At 33.8% G+C, this 23,626-nt stretch overlaps 1 pseudogene; it reads right to left on the bottom strand.

Moving 5' to 3' along the window:
• LOC107898041 (cytochrome P450 CYP82D47-like) overlaps positions 1 to 22,350 on the bottom strand; it is a 42,016-nt pseudogene extending 19,666 nt beyond the window's left edge.
• Positions 22,351 to 23,626: the final 1,276 nt, after the last annotated feature.

Below are 23,626 nucleotides of genomic sequence, written 5' to 3'. Positions count from 1 at the left end.
ATATTTATTTTTATTACCTTAAAAAAAGTTTTAAAAAAATTGATTGAAAAGAAAATTGAAAAATAAAAAAATTAAAAATTAAAAAAAATTGTCCACATGGTCCGAGGTGATCCACACGGCCTAGATATATAGGTGTGTCTCAAGTCGTGTGAATACTGGAGTTAATTTTTTCAATTTTAATTTGACCCACATGAGCACATAGAGTTACATGGGCTGGAGACACATCAATTACGATTATAGTCCTCATCAAATACACATCAATTACAATAATAGTCTTTATCAAAGTAGCCTAAAAAATATTATTAAGAATATTCTAATAAAGTTTAAGATAATTCAATAATATCTAATATAAGTTTTCAAGACATTCAATCCATTCTTCTCAATTCAAAGAATTCGATTTGCTTCATCCCAGTCAATCTAATCTACAATGATTTACTTCTCCAAATGACCAATTTTTAAATGTGAGCCAACACTCGTCCACTAGATCAACAAGGTTATAACCCAACTTTTTTTTTTGTGCTATTTCGTCACTAAAAACCACTCATCTAGCTAAGATTTATTTGAAGAGTTCAAGTTCCTGTGATCGGCTTGAAATTTTGTTATCCAGTACTTTTCTCTTTTATTTATTGATGTTTGTGCGTCTCTATTCTACTAGCTCGTCATATTATTTTAGATAAATTAATTTAACCATCTTGGTAAGAAATATGAAGAGAACAATATATTTTTACAAGAACAAACTGAGTAGTTACAACTACTATACATAAAAAGTCAACAACATAACACATAAGCAATTGGTTATGCAGTTAAGTTCTCAATCATGTCTAGGTGTTACTGGCTGCAGTTTAAAGCCTGTGCCCATAGTATACAATGCATCTTATGATTAAAAAGAAAATTAGAATTAGAACTAAAATCAAAAGATTTTTTTTGCTTTTTTTTTAAATATGCCTAAGGTGGTCGATTTAGTCAATGTTCACCAATTAGATATTTATCGGTCTCTATATTTTTTGAATTTTAAAATTTTAATTTTGATGCAAACTACTGCCTTTAAATCTATAATTACCTTTTTTGGTGAGTTATATGTAGAAATTGTTGAATACTTCTCATTTTCAACCAACAAAATTAGTTGTTTGACTGAAGGATTTTGCAACAGTGACAACCACGTGCTTAATTTGCTTGCTCTTTAACCCCTCCCACTAAATATTAAATTCGACCACGTAGTATTTTGGTTCTTGGGTTGCACGTCACTGTAATAACATATATGACCATATATATATATATGTACATATTGCACGATCGCTTCTACTCTTCTGGCCATGTCGTGAGAGCATGAGAAAGTGAGTCTGCTAACTTGGAGAAGAATGGTATAATCTAAGATATTGGAAAGTGATTATACCATTATTCTTAAAATTTGATTTAGTTGTATCAAAATTTGGTTCGTAATTAGTCTGAGCAAAATCAGAAATTTTATTTTGGAGGTCAAGATACAATTATAAAAGTTTGGAGGGAATAAAGTTAAAAATTTTGGAGGCCCGGATACCCCTCAATTTATATATCTCTAATCAAGGTAAAAGTAATTTAAGTCCCTGTACTATATCCCAGATTAAATTATGGTCCTATTATTGAAAAAATGAGCAAATTGGTCCCTGCACGTTAGATGAATGAGCAAAATGACCTTCAGTTAAAATTATGCCATTAAATGCTTATTTTGTGTTTTACATGCGTGGCATAATTACAGATTTAACCCTCAACCTTTACACTTTTTTTATTTAGCCTCTACTATTTCATTTGCAACAAATTGTCTCTCAACTTTTTATTTCTAATTTATCACTATTTTATATTATATTTTCATGTAAGTGAAAAATACAAAAATTAAAAAAAATTATTATCCCAAACATTATAAAAGAAATAGAAATCCAAAAGAATTTCAATTTTTTAAATTTTAAACATTAAAAAAAAGTATATAAAAAAACGTGTTTTTTTATTTACCAATAAAGAAAATTCAAGTAAAATGGTTCCCCATCTTCTTCTGGAAATCCTAACTATTCTTAGCATGATATTAGGGATCTCATTGCTATTACTCAAACAAGCATAAAACGTATGCCTGCATATTTATTTGTTGGAGACTCAAATGGTGGATATGCGAGCATGATAATTTATATGTTGTTCTATATCTCCATGAATCCAGGAACTTTTGCTTGCATTGTATTATTTGGTCTACGTATCGGAACTGATAACATTCGAGATTACGTAGGATTATACGCAAAAGATCCTTTTTTGGCTCTCTTTAGCTCTATATCTCTTATCTCTAGGAGGTCTTCCTCCACTAACAGGTATTTTTGGAAGACTCCATTTATTCTGGTGTGGATGGCAAGCATGCCTATATTTCTTGGTTTCAATAATCGGATCATAAACTTGGTCAAATAGTGAGTATATAGTGTGATCTTTGGCAGCGTTTTCACCAAACAGAGAAAACCTTTGCAATAACGAAATCTCTCACAACCTTTAGCTTGAGAGGTGCGATGCTCATTTTTCAAACCCTTTTTCAATATGGGTTAAATTCGGCTTTGTAGAAGTCATGGATTTAGTCCATATGTTTTAATTTGACCAATTTTGGTTTCAGTGCCTTTCGAATTAGTCAAGCTCAAACAATAGCACTTAAATTTTGTTTGGTTAAATTCAATTAGTATGCGTGCAATTGTCAATTTAGTCGATATTAAATAATGTTATAGTATAGCATTCTCTATTTAGATTTAATTGATGGATTATAAAAGAAGACACCTTTTTAACAATGCAACAGAAAAGGAAGAAGAAGAAGAACACTGCCTGCCCTGAACAAAGTTGTAAATTGAGCAGACAGTTAATACTTGTATATTTTTGAAAGAAAACCAGAAAGGCAGAAACCATGATATACTTCATCCCTTAAGCAAATAAGCTCTCTCTCACCCGCACTCTGTTGAAGTTCTCACCGTCTTGTTTAGCATAAAGAGTGAGCCTAGCATGGACCCTTGGTCCAACAAAGTCGCTCCATGCACTGCACTCAAACCGCCACCATTGCTTCTCGTCTTCCGTAACCCTTAAAGCTATCGGACCAGCAGGAAGTGTACCGCTACGATCACGAAACCTCCACCTTTGCACATGATTTGCTTGTAGATTAACTGTGTCGATCTCCTCCATTTCTTCAGCTCTGCTAAAACTAAACAAGTTTTTGTTTCCCCAAAACTCAGAACAAGAGTGTAATGTGATTTGCAGTCCTTGAATGTATTGGATTACAATAAATAGAGCCCAAGTCAGCTCTTCTAACTCGAGCCAACAAAGACAAATGCATGTTAAACAATGCACATTGATCGCGATTACAAGCTCTGCTTTTTTTTTTTTCCAGAAGGTTTTGTTTTGGTGATTGCGAGAACTGAAAACTGGATAAGTTTTAATGCATATCTGCTGGTCTGGCTTTCATAAACTTACACAGGATATCGGAATCATATGGAAGCGTGATTTCTAGTTTGTTGGCCCAAAAGATTGCGCATCCCACAGAGAAAACCTCTGTAAATAACACAAGATGGCTATTTTGCTAGTGAGATGCTCAAAATACCCCGAACCCATTGCTTATTATGATTATTTTAAAGATGTGGTCTGCTATACCCTCAAAAAAAAGGAACAGAGGTTCGAGATTCATGTTTTCAAATCTGTTTTGATTTGTATATATATATTGCACGACAGAGAAAACCTCTGCAATAACAGGGGAGATGACGAATTGAACTCTCGCCTAATAACAAATTTAACTCTCCAATATTTACATATTCTATCAATGATCCAACATCTACAAAATTCAACAAATTTAACTTCAATATTTTTAAAATTTGTCAATCAACGTAATTTCTCCAGGCCTATCGAAGCTGATCTAAGTTTTCAAAAGGAGAAAGCATGAAAGGATCATTTGGAATTTGCAACATGTGTATTAAGATAATTAGATTAAATTCGTATTTTAATTAAATAGAATTAACGAAAATTTTATACCTAAGCTACCATTGGAGTTCATTAAGATAAACAGGATGTATCAAATAAAACAACCGTATGCGCAAAAACAAAAGAGCCATGAAGTCCTAAGGTGGCAAGGTAAGAGAAAAAAGAAAATCCCATTTAAAATAGAAATACAACACTATCCTTAAACATTACTAATCCTGAGAAAATGAAAAACAAACAGACAATGCACAATACAAATATTAAATTCATATATATATTATGAAGCTCCACGGGTAGGATTTCTTTAATTTGTAGACCCTTATGAAGCTCACCGCCTCACTTCGAGTCTGTAGGTGGCGTTATCCCCTTCTCCGGCATAAAGAGTGAGCACTGCTCCCACATTTGATTCAACAAAACGGCGCCAGTCTTCGCCACAGATGCGATACCTGCTTCCGGAACGTTTGCAACGAACACTGAACCGTTGAGATCCGACGGCAACCTTGAAACCATGTGGAAGTGGAGTGTCAACATCCCACCCTGCTGCATGGTGTGTTGCAAGAGTAACGGTCCCTATCTCCGCCATTTCTTCAGCTCCCCAAATAAGATACGACTATGATTGCACTTCTCAAATCAACTTTAAACTTGTGCGATTGAATAAGGAGTGGGGTTAATTTACCACCCTCCCTCCATGGGATGGGAGGGGTTATATAGGAGAATGAACCACCTCTACTTGCTCGATGCAGCATTCTTGCATAGCGAGAAAAAGGCCAAATATCTTGCGGCATTCTTGCATATACTGCAAATCTTTCTAGCTTCTTTGTTTTGGTCATCGCGAGAAGGACAGCTAGATGTTCAACCTTAATTCACTTGGCCAAACACCTAGCCTCAATTTGGTAGTGTTGCGCAAAGCTTTTTCTCAATTGACAGATAAAATCTCAGAGAGAAGGAGATATGGGAGGCTCACCAGCTTGCTCGAGAGATGGTGAGTTTCCAAAGCCATTATAATTGTTATCTTAAAGCTCACGCCAAAAAACATGGAGAGCGAGTTTCATAACGCTCCATATATATATATATTATAGTATCCCACAGAGAAAACCTCTGTAAATAACACAAGATGGCTATTTTGCTAGTGAGATGCTCAAAATACCCCGAACCCATTGCTTATTATGATTATTTTAAAGATGTGGTCTGCTATACCCTCAAAAAAAAAAACAGAGGTTCGAGATTCATGTTTTCAAACCTGTTTTGATTTGTATATTTAAAAACACTTTTAATGGTAGTGCTTAAAGTGCAAACTTTTTTTTCTTTTTGTGCCTAAACAAAAACTTCTGAACGTTCGATGACCGATTGTAGAATTTACCCCTTTAATTTATTGTACAAGTCCTTGTGCTATATTGGTCCTATTATTAAAAAAATAGACAAATTGATCCCTGCATATTAGATGAATGAGCAAAATGGTATTCCGTTAAAATTATGCCATTAAAATACTTATTTTGTGTTACATGTGTGGCATAATAACAAATTTAACCCTCAACCTTTAGAATTGGCTCTCAACTTTTAATTTCTAATGTATAACTATTTTATCTTATATTTTCTTGTAAGCGAAAAATACAAAAATATAATGGAATTGATGTAGTTTGGTTCCACAAGTTCAAAGATGTATATGTCCTTTAATTCAATATGGGAAGCAGAGTAGGCAGCATGTTTATGTTCCACCATCAGTTTCCCGAAGCCATGCCACTCTATTCTTTATTTATTACTCGAGAAGTCAACCTGCATGGCATGTTGGCTGAGTGAGAATTGCGGCATGACCTTGGAATTTGGCATAAGACATTATATTTCACGTTCCTCACTGGCCATGCTAACATAGATGTTAGGTGTCAAAACATTAATGTATCACTCTTGAGTTTTGGTTCTCGAAATGTCTCTGCCTGTACCACACATACCTAACCCGAGATGAGTTTAATTGTTATTGAATTAATAATTTAATATAAATATATATAATTATTATTTAACATATATAATTAATATAATATTTTTTATAACATAATATATTCATGCCGAGTTTGAGCAAAAAATTTTGTCCAAGGCCCAACTTGATTGACATTGACATTGTTGTCAATGCATGAGGACATAATAATAACCTATTTAAGGGTTGGAAAGGGATTGTGGGTAGTTCTAGGCATTTTATAAAAAATAACAGATATAATAATAACCTATAATGAAATTAATGTTCAAAAACATTTATCTAATAATAATTTATTAAGAAATAAATCAATACACAATAATAATTTCATTTAATATTAAAAATATATAACTTAAATTCAATATTTTTTTTCAATTATTTTCTTCAAAGTATTTAAATTCTCTTTATTTTTAATACCTAAATTGCCTCTATTTCTAATTTCTAAACCCTAAAATTTTCTAATAGGGGAGTTTGTTTTATATATTATATAGATTTACTTTTGTAAATTCACCCTTAAATCAGGGCATATAAAGTAATGAATGCATTCCCTGTTAGAGCAAGTGAAGTTGTCTCAACACTTTGTAATTTGGGCTATCACTAAACTTGCTGGCCCATATTTCTCATTTTCAACCCCAACAACCAGTGGCATGTACGATCAAATCGAGTTGAATCGAGAAAAAGATCAAATTAATTAAATTAATGAATCCTATTTATCATTTTAATTCAATTTAAAGTAGGTCAATTAAAAATATTGTTGACAATATGAGTAATTTTAAGTTAAACACACACAAATACATGTATGAGAAACCACAAATATCAAATTATTATAGCATGAGCTGTTCAAGAAATCACAAAGTAGAATCAAATCATTACAACATAATCAGAATAAAAACTAATAGAATTCAAACTAAAGCTCACAAATTGGACGAAAACCTACTACATGTCAACCGCACATAATGGGGCTCAAAGACTCGCACAACAATTACACATAGTGGGTCCTGAATTTTGTTTAGATAAAATAAACCATTATGATTAGCCCTTCATGCAGCAAAATGGTTCATTTCATTGAAGCACAAGCTATAGAATTTCAAGAACAGCTCCATTTTGCACTTGCTTTCACCAAAACCATTGCCATTTTAATGGTCACCATCCTCGTTAAAGGCAACAGAGACTAAAGAGGAGACCCCCAGAGCCAGATGGGGCATTATCTTTTATTGATCATCTTTATCTTTTTGGAAAAATCTAGCTACTACATAGGATATTTGCAGACATGGCTGAAAGCATGGACCGGCCTTCTTGATCCGTCTCGGGGTTCATCGAGCACTTGTGGTGAGTAACTTGGAAGTTGCAAAAGAATGTTTCACGACCAACGATAAGGTCTTCCCTACACATCGAAAGTCCATAGCTGTAAAGTATATGGGGTATGACTATAAGATGTTAGGCTTCGCTCATTACGGACCTTATTGGCGTAATATGAGGAAACTAGCAATGGTTAAGCTCCTCTCTAGTCATTGGCTCGAGTTACTCAAGCATGTTGACGACAATAAAATCGGTAGCTTTATAAAGGAATTGTATGTGCAATCATTGAAAAACGGAGGCGTTGCACTTTTGGAAATAAAGGAGAGAATTGGTAAATTAGCAACCAATATTATAGTCTGAATGGTTGCTGGAAAAATATATCATGGTACTAGCGAGGAATCGAGACGATTCCTAAAGGCCTTGAGTGATTTCTTTTATCTTGCTGGGTTGTTTTTGGTCTCGAATACAATTCCTTTTCTCGATTGGCTTGATGTTGTGATGGGGATCATAGGCAAAATAAAGAGGACAGAAAAGGAGTTGGATTTTGCAATAGGAAGCTGGGTAAACGAGCATCGCGAACGGAGGCCCGACAAAGGCATCGAAGGGAACCAAGATTTCATTGATGTCATGTTGTCTATCATGGATGAAAACAATGTACCAACTCAAGAGGCTGATGTTACCATTAGACCTAATTGCCTGGTATGTTATTATTAAGTAGAATCATGTAGTTTATAGGCTATAGCATTATCTTTGATTACGAAATAGTGATTGTAGACTCTTGCCTTGGGTGGCATCGATACAAATGTGGCCACACTTTCATGGGCAATCTCCTTGCTATTGCATAACCACCATATTCTAAAGAAGGCTTAAGAAGAACTTGACATCCATGTTGGGAAGCAACAACAAGTGGAAGAATCAGACATAGCTAACTTGGTATACTTACAAGCAATTATCAAGGAAACAATGCGGTTATACCCAGCGGCACCAGTATCAGTCGTAAGAGAAGCTATGGATGACTACACCGTAGCCAATTTCCACATTCCAGCTGGCACTCAACTATTGCTTAACTTGTGGAAGCTACACCGTGACCCCAGAATTTGGCATAAGCCATTAGACTTCCTCCCTGAGAGATTGCTCAGTGACCATGCTAACATTGATGTGAGGGGTCAAAATTTTGAGCTTATACCATTTGGTGCTGGTAGAAGGATTTGTCCTGGTATCACTTTCGCCCTTCATTTCCAACACTTAGCTTTGGCTCAACTGCTTCATGGATTGAATGGAGAATGGTCTCAGATAAAGGCGTCGACATAAGCGAAAGGCCCGGAATAATTGTTCCTAAAGCTACACCATTAGAGGTTACTCTTAAACCAAAGTTACCTTCTATATGTTATTAGTAAGCTTGAGTTCAATAATGTGGTCTCATGAATAAAATTATGTGGAAAGAAATATCCAAGTTATTTTGAATCCATTGGAATTGTCCATCAAGTTTCAGCCCGTTACACACCACAACAAAATGGTGTAGCTAAAAGGAAAAATAGAGTCTTGACTGAAATGGTAAATTCAATGTTATCATATTCAAGTCTTCGACAAGGATTTTGGGGGAGAAGTTATTCTAACAGCTTGTCATATATTGAATAGAGTCCCTAATAAGGAAACTAAAATAACCCCCTATGAACAATGGAAGAAAAGGAAACCAAACCTTAATTATTTGAAGGTTTGGGGTTGTAGAGCTATTGTTAAAGTTCCAACATCTAAACGTGAAAAGTTAGGTGAAAGAGGAATTGAATGCATATTTATAGGTTATGCACATAATAGCAAGGCATATAGGTTCATGATAATTGAAACAAATGATTCAATTTCAACTAATACTGTTATTGAATCAAGAGATGCTATTTTTGATGAAAATAGATTTAATTCTATATCAAGACAATTACAGCCAGAACAATTGATTCATTCTTCAAATAAAAATGAGATCCCATTGGAACAAATTGATAATATTGATGAATCTTGTCAAGAACTAAGAAGAAATAAGAGGATTAAAAGGTTAAAGATTTTGGACCAGATTTCATTATGTTTCTTGTAGAAGGAAAATGTGAAAGTATATACAATAAGATACATTATTGTTATACTACGAAATCTGATCCTATTACATTTGAAGAGGTAATGAAATCTCAAGACTCTGCTTTTTGGAAAGAAGCAATAAATTATGAGAATACTTTTACCTTGATTGGAGATATAAATAGAGGGGTATTTGGGCCTCCAAAATTTTTAACTTTATTTCCTCCAAACTTTTATAATTATATCTTGACCTCCAAAATAAAATTTCTGATTTTGCTCAGGCTAATTTCGAATCAAATTTTAATACAACTAAATCAAAATTTGAGAATAAGGGTATAATCATTTTCCAATATGTATCATAGATTATACCATTCTTCTCCAAGTTAGCTGACTCACTTTCTCAAACTCCAGTATTCACACGACTTGAGACACACCTATATATCTAGGCCGTGTGGATCACCTCGGACCATGTGGACAATTTTTTTTAATTTTTAATTTTTTTATTTTTCAATTTTCTTTTCAATCAATTTTTTTAAAACTTTTTTAAGGTAATAAAAATAAATATACTAATAATGTATTTTTTTTCAAATTCTTGATTGATTTTTTTTATTTTTTAAATAACATAGTAGTAGATTAAATAAATAAAAATAAAAACAAAGGCAAATCTTGGAGCCGGAGCTCTTCTGTATGCCTGGCTTGAACAGAGTTACACTAATAAAAGCAGAAACCAACCATGATAAGATCATATACTTTCAGTCCTGCACCCTTACATAAATAAGCTATCTAGTTCCTCCTCATTATCACCTTCATTCTGTGGAAGTTCTCACCGTCTTGTTGAGCATAAAGAGTGAGCATAGCGTTGATCCTTGGTTGAACAAAGCGGCTCCACTCGGTGCCGGTGATGTAGTGCCTGTCTCCTTCACTCCGGCATTCAAACTGCCACCATTGGTTCTCGTCTTCCGTAACTGTTAAAACAATCCGACCAGCAGGAAGTGTACCGCTACCATCACGAAGCATCCACCTGTGCACATGGTTAGCTACTAGATTGACTGCGTCGATCGGCGCCATTTCTTCAGCTCTGCTGAAACTAAAACAAGTTTTTTTCCCCAAACTCAGAACAAGAATGTAATGTGATTTGCAGTTTTTGTAGAAGGATTGGTCCTCTGAATGGGTATTTAAATCCAAACTCAGCTCTTCTAACTCGAGCCAACAAAGACAAATACATGTTAAACAATGTACATTGATCGCGATTACAAGCTCTGTTTTTTCTTCTTCTTTTTCCAGAAGGTTTTGTTTTGGTGATTGCGAGAACTAAAATCTCGATGCTCATCCTTAAAGTTTTGTCGCATGTCTGCTGGTCTGGCTTTCATAAACTTACCAACATATCATAATCTGTAATAACGCGAGACCGCTAGATGCTTAAAAATCCCCAAAGCCCTCAAAAACAGGGGTTCGAGATTCATGTTTTTTTGATTTATACATATATATATATGTCGCACGACAGAGAAAAGCTGTGCAATAACAGCGGAGATGACGAATTTACAAAGCTGAGGTTTGGTTGGATTTTGGCCCAGGAGTTGGCGATTTACGTTTTCAAACTCTCTTTTGATTTGTGTATATATATCGCCCGACTTTGTCGCCCAACAGATAACTAGCACGAGCCTTTTATTTATTGGTCTAATAATACATTTAACCCTTCAATATTTACATATTCTATCGATTTAACCCCAAACCAACCCATTGCTTATTGCACAAAAATATTATTAAAAAATGGTGTTATAATTAAGAAATGGGAAGCAAGAGATATCAAATTGCATAATTTTATTAAAAGAATACATAAAAATAATAAATGGAATACATATTATGATTATACTTATTGCATGACTTAGGCTTAGATGGTCTCCTACTTAAAAGGCTCGGTTTAAATAAAAGCAGAAAGCAACCATGATAATCTGATATACTTCATCCCTTCACCTCTACACAAATAAGCTATCTAGTTCCTCCTCACTATCGTCCTCATTCTGTGCTACCCGATAGTTACAATTATACTTGAAATTGTTTAGATTTCATAACTTGTATTATTTGAAATCGACAATCTTTTGAAACAAAAAATAGTTGGGTTATAACCTTGTTGATCTAGTGGACGAGTGTTGGCTCATATTTGAATATTGGTCATTTGGAGAAGCAAATCATTGTAGGTTAGATCGACTGGGATCAAGCTAATCGAATTCCTTGAATTGAGAAGAATGGATTGAACGTCTTGAAAATTTATATTAGATATTATTGAATTATCTTAAAATTTATTAGAATATTCTTAATAATATTTTTTAGGCTACTTTGATAAAGACTATTATGGAAATTGATGTGTATTTGATGAGGACTATAATCGTAATTGATGTGTATTTGATGAGGACTATTATGGAAACTAATAAGTGTAGGATAGATAAGTGAATTTTAATGACCAAATAGCACAATGTTGAAAGGTTGAAAGAGAAATAGGAGGTGGGAACATTGAAAATTGCTATCCAAGCTTACCCGTCCAAGGAAGTACATTGCATTTCTAGTTAAAACAGAAATACAACACAATCATTAATTAAACATCACCAATAATGACACATTTTTCTATTTACATTTCATTGATAAGCTTAAGGGTTACAAAAGAAAATCACTTTTTTTTAACCTTGCAACAGACTAGAGCAATGGTGCCTGGCTCGAGTAAAGTTGCACCTTGTCTTTTTATTTTATGAATTCAAAGCAGAAACCAACCATGATCCTTCATCTCATAGACAGACTAGTCCCTCCGTATCACCCTCACTCTGTGGAAGTTCTCATTGGCTTGTTTAGCATAAAGAGTGAGCCTCGCATTGATCCTTGGTCTAACAAAGTCGCTCCATGCAGGGCAGCGGATGTAGTAGGTGTTGTCTCCTTCTTCACTCAGGCAGCATTCGAACTGCCACCTTTCATTCCCGTCTGTAACCGCTAAATCAATCCGGCAACCAGAAAGTGTACGGCTATGATCACGAAACTTCCACCTTAGTACATGGCGTGCTTCGAGATTAACTTCGTCCATGATCACCTCCATTTCTTCAACTCCACTAATACAACTCTTTTCTCAAAACTCAGAAGAATAACGTAATGTGATTGCATTGGCAACCCTTGAGTGTGTTTTTTTATAGCTGAACCAACCAGCTCTACTTAGTCGAGGCGACAAGGAAAAATGCATGTTAAACAATGTACATTTATCGCGATTAAATGCTCACTACATTCTTTCTACTCCACTGTTTTGTTTTAGTGATTGCAAGAACTAAAATGTCGACAACCTTAAAGTTTTCATGCATATCATATCATTTTATAGCGTGATTTGGCTTCCAAGTATTGGGCAGCATTTTCACCCAACAGTGAAAGCCTCGCGAGACCGCTCCATAGCTTGCTTGAGAAATCTCTAAAGCCTTCTACTTTTTGATTTTAAAGATAAAGAGATTAGCCCAAAACACACGAGTGAGTGCCAGGTTCTTTTTTAATTATGTATGTGTGGTCCACAGATAAGACACAACCTTAATTTCTACAAAAGGACAGAAAAACGGCTGACTTACGATTGAATAGGTTTTCTTTATTATCAGTTTGTTTAATCCAAAGATATTGCGGCGGCAGTGAGTGAGGTTATAATCCAGAAGGTTTTGTTTTGGTGATTGGCAGAACTAAAATCTCGAAGCTCATCCTTAAAGCTTTCTTGCATGTCTGTGGTCTGGCTTTAATAACGCGAGACCGATATCTTGCTAGTAAGATGCTTAAAAATCTCCAAAGCCATTGCTTATTATTATTATTATTTTAAAGATGTTTTTAGGAAGCATGCGCCTACCCACCTTTATCGATTGTTGTGAAACATCCAAACTGTAGAGGGTGCCCAATGAAGCACCTGAGCCTCTATATAAGAAATTCATATGTCTCTTATTAGGCAGCAATTAGGAAAGGAGAGAGAGACTGGTTTATTGCTTTGTAATTTCATTCAAAGTTATAAAAACTTCTTGTTCAAAAACTTTCTAGGTTTGAGATATAAAGAGAGAAGCATAAGGCTGAGATATAAAGAGAGAAGCATAAGGCCCCTATCTGGTAATCATAGCTAAGAGAAGGCGCACCGGTGAAGTAGAGGGAGCAGGCTCTCCTGAGATTAAGACTCTCATATCTAGACGACGGCTTGGAGAACTAAGTCATAAACTTATCAGGTATAACTTTCTTTCCCTAACTGCCTGGCAGTCTCAGCTGTCTTGAGGCACGATTTATAGTGTGTATGCTCTATTATTTAGATCTTGCCATACCTAATAGTAATAATCAAATATATTGTAATTTTAAACGAAAAGGAGAAAAACATTACACTCACATCTAGCATAACATTAATTATACTCCAGAAATAAATAATTCATTAAAAATAAATTTATAAACAATCAAAAGCTTATAAAGGCACAAATAGAATACTTAACTAAAAGGACAGAAAAGACATTAAATAAAGCTGATAAATTCCCATCTAAGAAGATTATAGAAGAAGTAGTTGAAGTTCAATATAGAAAACAAAAAAGGAAGAATAGATAGTATACATAGAGATGCTCAAGCTTTAGTTAGTAAACATCATCGGATACTATTCTGATATATAAAACAACCAAAGCACGATCAGTAGGAACTTTAACATATACCATCCACCACACAGCTTTATAATAAACGATAAAAGACAATTAAGATGTTGAAACCTTTTACAGGACAGTCAAAGACTATATATGAAGGTTCTAGTAGTTCTGGAACCAATAAAGAAAAAGAGAATAACATATTCAAGCGAGTATTTAGCACCAAAAAGAAAAACGAAGAAATAGAACTAGCAGAAACAATAGATATAGAAAAAGATCTAGAAAACTTTAAACAAGCAAATCATAAACATTTTAACCCACATAACCTATATACCAAGGGAAAATTCTGGGAAAAAACCCAACTCGTACAAAAAATGGCAGAAACTCCTATAAAATGTGGAGATAATGACACAGTTATAATACCATTATTACGAAAAGAATCATGTAAAATGCTTCAAGAAAATCATATGAATTATACTCATTTAGGATTAATAGTAGTGGGGATAAAAGGAATGACACGACTAGATTTAGGAGCCCATGTAATAATGACCCTATTTGATGACTCAATAGAAGACAAACAGAAAAAGATTATAAGCTTTATGGATGTAGACATGAATAACAATAGAGGACTCTTTTATTGCGCCCCAGAATTCTTCCTCAGAACAAAAGATATTCATAACATAAAGTTAGGAATACTATCTTCAGGATATGGGTTAATTAATAGAGAAAACCTAGTCATAACCTTTGGATTTATTGGAAAAGCTACTCAAAATACTAATATTAATTATAAATGCGATATAAAAGATGTCATAGAAGCTATAGCCTCAAAAGGAGTAAGGTTCATAAAACCCCCAAAATTTTCACCCGAGCTTCTAGCAGGAAAAACATGGAACTTAAATAAATTATTTAAAGAACAAAGACCCAAATTAACCCCCCAAGAAGGAGAAATATTTCAAGACTTACAAGGAAATATAAATATAAGATTCACAGACTATAACCATAGACATTCAATATCGACAGAATGCCCCACTTCAGCTACAAGTATAAATCAGACTTTGAAAGAGACAACGAGTTAGTAGAAATAATAGATCTAATAGATGATGAGCAAGATGAAGAAAAAATAATAAGATATGTAGAATTCTATAATCATAAAGAATTCTTTAAATCTTATAGAGAGTGTGAAAAAGACCGGATAAAGTTATAGGAATATTCAGGGTTAGACACGAAGAAATATGAGAACAAGTATCTATTAGAACAGAATCTAGAGAATCTAATAATTTAGTAAAAAATGACTACATACATTATACTGCTACATCTCAGAACATATATAATGAAGATTTGCAAAACAAGTTAATAAATAAATTACCTGGACCCTTAGGAAGAGAAATACAAGAATCTTATAGAATCATAAAACAAGCCAACAAAGGAACATATGTTGATAACGTAGTAACCTTACCATATTTACAAAAATATAAAAATAAACTAAAAGAATCAAGAATAGGATGACAAACGGATGGTTCGATAACATATACATTGCACCAAATAGACAAAATAGAAATAAAAATCATTGATCAATGTAACAAAACCAATATATTGCCTTAAGAGACCTAACTATCCATAAATATATAACAATCTTAGGCCTCGACTTTATACTATATAAGAATAACATGATGATTCTAACTAAAGACTACGTAACTTTTAGTCAAAATCAAACCAAATCAAAATATTGAAAGACGTGATGAAGCCCATAAAGAAAATTGTCAATGCCAGAAAAATAACAAAATGGAAGAATATATGGAAGAAGATCTTTGCTATATAGAAATAGAAACGGATTTGATAAATCCTCAGGAACATCAAAAAATAATAGATGCAGAGTAGACTAGAAAAATTAGGGATAATTGGAGAAGAACCATTAGCCCATTGGGATAAAACAAAAACAGAATACAAACTAGAAATTATAAATGAAGATAAAGAAATAAGAGCTAATGCTATACCTGCATCAAACCAAGAACTAGAATGGTATAAACAACAAATAACTTAACTAGAAAAGATGGAACTAATACGAAGAAGCGAATCAAAACATAGGTGTGCATTATTTTTTGTTAATAATCATTCAGAACAAGTACGGAAAAAACCCAGAATGGTAATAAACTACAAACCATTGAATGATAACACCTATTGTAATGGATATAAAAAGTGACATAAGCTATCTAATAAAAGAGAAGAAAAAAATATGTAGATACTGATCAGGGTCTTATAGAGAGAAGTGGAATACAGCTAGCATAGATGTCGAATTACTAGCCATAAGATATGCATTAGAATCATTCGAACTCTTTATACTAGGAAAAGAAGAATTTACCATAAGAACTGATTGTACTGCAATAGTAAAATATTATAACAAAATGAAAACAGAAAAGAATAGATCTTCTCTTAATAGATGGCATAATCTAACTAGTTATATAATAGAAAAAGGATTAAAACATCATATAGAACATATTATAGGAGAAAATTATAAAATAGTAGATATATTATCTAGATTATTACAATTCGAATAAAAGTTACTAATGGATATTGATTGCAGAATGACCACTCAAAGACAAGGAAGATTCCTGGAATCTTCTCGATTAGAACCAACAACAAAAGCTATAATCCCCTATACATCTTCAGAAGAATTTCCAAAAGGAGCAAGAAACCTCTGGAAACCTACGGGAAAGCCGCTTATACTTTCAGAGAAACTTACCTTCACAGATTATAAAGGCTCTAGTCAAGAATTTAACTTGACAGAGAATACGATTATAACATCTGCAGAAAGAATACTCATAGATAATATATTCATAGCTCATAAAAAGGGAGATATCAAACACCAAATAGCCTGTCTTAATGGGCTCTCCTTATATTTTCATAACATCCATAATAATGAGATATGTTATATCTTATTCACAGGAGACTATAAAGGAATATACAAAGAATGGACTGAAATTATCCATTATACAAAATCTCAGAAAAACCCAAAATATAAAAAATACAACTCTCTATCAGCTGCATACAAAGATGCCCAGATATACCTTGGACACAAATATAATGTATCAGAGAAACTCAAGACTAAATGGGTAGAAATATATGAAAATCCTCAACTAGAAATGGAAACTCCGGCAGAAAAGGCAACACTCCAAGATCAAATTATAAAACACAAAGAACAACAGCTCCTCCTGGAAAAACAACTCCAGACCGAACGAGCAAGGAACATAGAGCTCATAAAAAGGATGGAAGATCTCCAAAAAGAGGCCAAGCATAAAGAAGAAGTGATCTCATACGCCGGGGCCACCGCCGGACAACCTATGACAAAAGAAGACAAGATAATAGAAAGACTCTCAGAAATTCAACAAGACTTATCAACCGTCATAAGTGGGCTAAACCAATTTGATGAGAGGCCCTCTGAAGGATGGGATCAATGGTGGCTCGAGATGGCATGTCGGGCTAACATAATAGAAAAGATTCCAGAAAGCACAAAAGCTTCAGAAGCCCAAGACGAAGAATACCGAGATGGAGCCCTAGAACAATATGTGGCCTCTATAAAAATGTAAAGAGGGTCATGAGATAAAAGTTGTAGATGCTCAGCTAAAAGCATATTAACTGTATTTATTTTAAATTTTTATTTCTGGGAAAAGCGTCTTTAGGAAGCACACGCCTACCCATCTTTATCGATTGTTGTGAAAGAAGACTCTCGTGACTTATATTCAGGTTGTCGATGGGGCCCAATGAAGCACCCGAGCCTCTATATAAGGAACTTAGATGTCTTTTATTAAGCAGTAGTTGGGAAGGGAGAGAGAGACTTATTTATTACTTTGTAATTTCATTTAAAGTTATAAAAACTTAGCGTTTGTTCAGAAAATCTTTTCCTTTGTTCTTCAAAAACTTTCTAGGTTTGAGATATATAGAGAGAAGCGTAAGGCCTCTATCTATTAACCATAGTTAAGAGAGGGCGCACCGGTGAAGCAGAGGGAGCAAGCTCTCTCAAGATTGAGACTCTCATACCTAGACGACAACTTAGAGAACTAAGTCATAAACTTATCAAGTATAACTCTCTATTTGTAACTGCTAGGCAGACCCAACTATCTTGAGGCACTATTTACAATGTGTATGCTTCTTGCAGTATAAATCCGATGCCACCCAAGGCAAGACTCTACAATCACCATTTCCCAATCAAAGATAATGCTATAGCCTATAAACTACATGATTCTACTTAACAATAACATACCAGGCAATTAGGTTTAATGGTAAAATCAACCTCTTGAGTTAGTACTGTAACAGTCCGATTTTGGGCCTAGTCGGAATAGTGGTTTCTGGACCACAAATCCGACAAGGAAAATTTTATTTTTCTTATATATTTATGGCCTACGATTTCATGGAATGATTTTGTGAAAATTTCGTTCGAAAATTTCGACGTTTGGGCACTCAATTTAGTCAAAAGGACTAAATTGTAAAAAGTGTAAAAGTTGAGTTCTACAAGTTAGAGGTGTCTAATTATTATGAAATTTTAAATTGGAGGTCCTTAAATAGTAATTAGACCATTGGTTATTTATGGACAAAAATAGACATTGTTAGTAAGTAAGCTATTTAAGGGCATTTTGGTAAAATGCCTTAATTAATGAATAAAGACAAAATAACATGAAATAAATTATCATCTTCTTCAATTCTTTTCTTCATGGCCGTATGTAGAAAGGGAACACCATGGCTAGGGTTTGTTCATCTTCCAAGCTTCATGCTAAGTCCGTTCTAGCCTCGTTTTTCTTGTTCTTTGTATTTTTCGAATCCCGATAACTTGCTTAAGCTATCTCTACCATTAATTCGAGCTAGAATTTATGTTTGAAAAATTACCCATAGATGAAAAGTGTGAATTTTGATGTTTCATGCTAGAATATGAAGCTTAGAATTATGTTAAACGATTTTTGCTAAGCGGTTTTCAGCGAAAACGAGTAAAACGACTTAATCGATAAAAATACCTAATGTTCATAAGTGCACTTTAGATCAAGAATTTGATGTTTCTGTAGAAGGGAAAAATGTTCAGCATGTTATATTACATAATAAAAATAAATAAAGTTTAATTTCCGAGCCTAAGGACAAAATCGTAATTTTGTGAAACATTAAGGGCAAAAATGTAATTTTTCCAAAATGTGATTTTTGGACTGGATTGAATAATGTGAATGTTATATAAGCTAAATATGTTATTATAAGTTAAGAAAGACAAGGAATTGACTTTGATTAGTGAAAAAGAAAAAAAATGAGAAAAAGTGAGAAATTTCCCGATTGAACATTCGGAATAAAAATGGGTGTTTTGAATGAAGTAACAGAAATGATTACTTATGTGATATGGACTGTGTGTAGGCCACTATGTGAAAGTGAAAGTAATGGTTGAAGTGGTTCAAATCGAATTATTAAATTGGTTATGGAGTTGAGTGGAAAGATTGGTATTATACTGTGTTATGAAGAAATTGTAAATTATTGGGAAGTAAGAATCTTTGTGGAACTGTCGGAACGGTAAAGATTTGAGTAAGGTATCGATGAACACGTGTGTAGTACTGTGTGAAGGCTACTACGTGTATCGATAAATAATGGTCACATGTGTAGTACTAAGTGAAGGCTACAATGTGTACCGAGAAGCTTTGGTCACTTGTGTAGTGCTGTGTGAAGGCTACTACGTGTATCGATAAATAATGGTCACATGTGTAGTACTAAGTGAAGGCTACTATGTGTACTGAAAAGCTTTGATCACGTGTGTAGTACTATGTGAAGGCTACTTCGTGAACCGTAAAACTTGATCACGTGTGTAGTACTATGTGTAGGCTACTACGTGTATCAGAATGATAGGTCGCATGTGTAGTACTATGTGCAGGCTACTATGCGTACTGGATAACTTCGATTACGTGTGTAGGACTATGTGCAGGCTACTACGTGTATCGGATAGTGATGGTCACCTGTGTAGTACTATGTGCATGCTACTATGTGAACCGGTATAATTGATTACAAAGGGTGGTTGCTGTGTGCTGAATCCACCGTGTATATGTTATTATTCCGAAGTGTTCATCGGGAAATTGACTAAGTGTAATTGATTAATGAATATAGGTGTGGAATTGAATTGAATATCGACTTAGAAATGGAAAAGTGAATTTTGAATTGAATTGTGATTGAAAGTGAAAAAGTGAAATTATGAAAGTGTACATTTAGCAACAAAACAGTTTAGACAGCAACAGTTGTGTAATTTTGAAAAAGCACCAAAAATGGTGGAAATTGAATTAGAGACTGAATAATATATTAAATTGAAGCTGAATGAGTCTATTTTCACATAATAGAAATAGAGCAAGCAAATGAGTTTTATATTATGGGATATTTGAATTTTAGTGAGACAGAGCTAGAATGATTTTGGAATCCACTGTTCTAAATTTTAAAAATCACTAAAAATTGTACAAAAATAATTATGGCTTGTAATTTACATTATTGAATTCCTCATTGAGTCTATTTTCAAGAGAAACAAACGAGAACATCATTTGAATTCTGTACAAAGAGATAAACAATTTTTAGTGAAGAGGAGTCAGAGTTGTTGAGCAGTGAAACAGGGGAAAGTTTAAATAATAAACTGTACTAATTTGCTAAACCAAAAATTCTGAAAATTTTATGGCAAGAATATATATGAGTCTAGTTTCGGGGAAAATTAGTGGAACTTAATTCGGAGCTCTGTACCGCCAGATAAAAATAATTTGATGACTGTAACTCGATTAGACAGTTTTAAATTTAAATATAAGTGGATAGTGAAATTATGTATAATGCTATTTAAGCATGTTTTATACATAAAGGATGTGGAATGGAGAGGAGAAGGAGGACAATAAAATGTATGAAAGAATTGTGTATAATGGTCATATGGCCGATTATAATCGGTAAATGTTAAATTGAATGGTAAATACGTATTGGTACTGAAGGAACTATTACGGTATTAAAAGGCAATTGATCAAATGTTTAAGAAATTTAGTCATGACATATATATATATGTGTGTGTGTGTGTGTGATAATAATGATATATGGATGATTATATCATTGAGTTGCATTGATTAATTCGGTTTATGTGATGAAAATGTCAAGACCATTTGTCTTTGATATGTGATGATCATGGTTTAAGCTCATATGGGAAAATTAAAGTTTCATAGTATGAGAGTGTGGTATTGAAATATATATGTATTGGATTGAGAAATTGATTTGAATTGTGAACATGAAAGATTGTGAATTGAATAAAATGGAAATGGAGCTTTGAATTACATGAGAAAGTATCGGGTCTCGTAGGCCCTATTTGTTATGAATATAATATTTTGAGGATATGTTGTAAAGAATTATAAAAGCATATTAAAAATTTGAAGAGTTTAAATTTGAATGAAATTTTGTAACTCGATTTAATACGTTTACATGTGCAAGTGTTCTAGTAATACCTCATACCCTATTCCGGAGTTGAATACGGGTAAGGGGTGTTACAGGTACATTGTTTTCATCCATGATAGACAACATGACATCAATGAAATCTTGGTTCCCTTCGATGCCTTTGTCGAGCCTCCGTTCGCGATGCTCGTTTACCCAGCTTCCTATTGCAAAATCCAATTCCTTTGTTGTCCTCTTTATTTTGCCTATGTTCCCCATTACAACATCAAGCCAACCGAGAAAAGGAATAGTATCCGAGACCAAAAACAACCCTGCAAGATAAAAGAAATCACTCAAGGCCTTTTGGAATCGTCTCGATTCCTCGCTAGTACCATGATATATTTTGCCAGCAACCATTCGGACTATAATATTGGTTGCTAAGTCACCAATTCTCTCCTTCATTTCCAAAAGAGCAACTCCTCCGTTTTTCACCGATTGCTTATACAATTCCTTTATAAAGCTACCGATTTCATTGTCGCGAACATGCTTGAGTAACTCGAGCCGACGACTAGAGAGGAGCTCAACCTTTGCTAGTTTCCTCATATTACACCAATAAGGTCCATAAGGAGCAAAGCCTAACATCTTATAGTCATACCCCATATACTTTATGGATATGGACTTTGGACGTGTGGGGAAGACCTTATCGTTGGTCGTGAAACATTCTTTTGCAACTTTCCAGTTATTCACCACAAGTGCTCGATGAATCTCGAGACGGATCAAGAAGGCCGGTCCATGCTTGTTAGCCATGTCTGCAAATATCCTATGTAGCAGCTGGTTCTTTCCAAAAAGATGAAGATGACCAATAAAAGGTAATGCCCCATCTGGCTCTGGGGGTTTCCTCTTTTGTCTCTTTTTGCCTTTAACGAGGATGGTGACCACTAAAATGGCAATGGTTTTGGTGAAAGCAAGTGCAAAATGAAGCTGTTCTTGAAATTCCATAGCTTGTGCTTCAATAAAATGAACCAATTTGCTGCATGAAGGGCCAATCATAATGGTTTATTTTATCTAAACAAAAGTTAGGACCCACCATGTGTAATTGTTGTACGAGTCTTTGAGCCCCATTATGTGCGGTTGTCATGTAGTAGGTTTTCGTCCAATTTATTAGCTTTAGTTTGAATTCTATTAGTTTTTATTCTGATTGTGTTGTAATGATTGATTCTACTTTGTGATTTCTTGAACAGTTCATGCTATAATAATTTGATATTTGTGGTTTCTCATACATGTATTTGTGATTTGAACAACTTCACTTGCTCTAACAGTGAATGCATTCATTACTTTATAAGGCCAGATTTAAGGGTGAATTTACAAAAGTAAATCTATATAATATATAAAACAAACTCCCCTTTAGCCATTAGAAAAATTTAGGGTTTAGAAATTAGAAATAGAGGCAATTTAGGTATTAAAGATAAAGAGAATTTAAATACTTTGAAGAAAATAATTGAAAAAATATTGAATTTAAGTTATATATTTTTAATATTAAAAGAAACTATTATTGTGTATTATTTATTTCTTAATAAATTATTATTAGATAAATGTTTTTGAACATTAATCTCATTATAGGTTATTATTATATCTGTTATTTTTTATAAAATACCTAGAACTACCCACAATCCCTTTTCAACCCTTAAATAGGTTATTATTATGTCCCCATGCACTAACAACAATATCAATGTCAATCAAGTTGGGCCTTGGACAAAATTTTTTGCTCAAACTCGGCATGAATATATTATGTTATAAAAACTATTATATTAATTATATATGTTAGATAATAATTATATATATTTATATTAAATTACTAATTCAATAACAATTAAACTCATTTCGGATTAGGTATGTGTGGTACAGGCAGAGACATTTCGGGAACCAAAACTGAAGAGTGATACATTAATGTTTTGACCCCTAACATCTATGTTAGCATGGCCACTGAGGAACGTGAAATATAATGTCTTATGCCAAATTCCAAGGTCATGCGCAATTCTCACTCAGCCAACATGCCATGCAAGTTGACTTCTCGAGTAATAAATAAAGAATAGAGTGGCATGGCTTCGGGAAACTGATGGTGGAACATAAACATATGCTGCCTACTCTGCTTCCCACGTTGAATTAAAGGACATATACATCTTTGAACTTGTGGAACCAAACTACATCAATTCCGTTATACTTTTGTATTTTTCGATAAAATAGTTATACATTAGAAATTAAAAGTTGAGAGCCAATTCTAAAGGTTGCGGGTTAAATTTGTTATTATGCCATAATTTTAACGGCA

This window comes from Gossypium hirsutum, chromosome D04 (assembly GCF_007990345.1).
Source record: "Gossypium hirsutum isolate 1008001.06 chromosome D04, Gossypium_hirsutum_v2.1, whole genome shotgun sequence".
Taxonomy (NCBI): domain Eukaryota; kingdom Viridiplantae; phylum Streptophyta; class Magnoliopsida; order Malvales; family Malvaceae; genus Gossypium; species Gossypium hirsutum.
The sequence above is the reverse complement of the archived record's forward strand: the minus strand, read 5'-3'. Positions and strand labels throughout refer to the sequence as shown.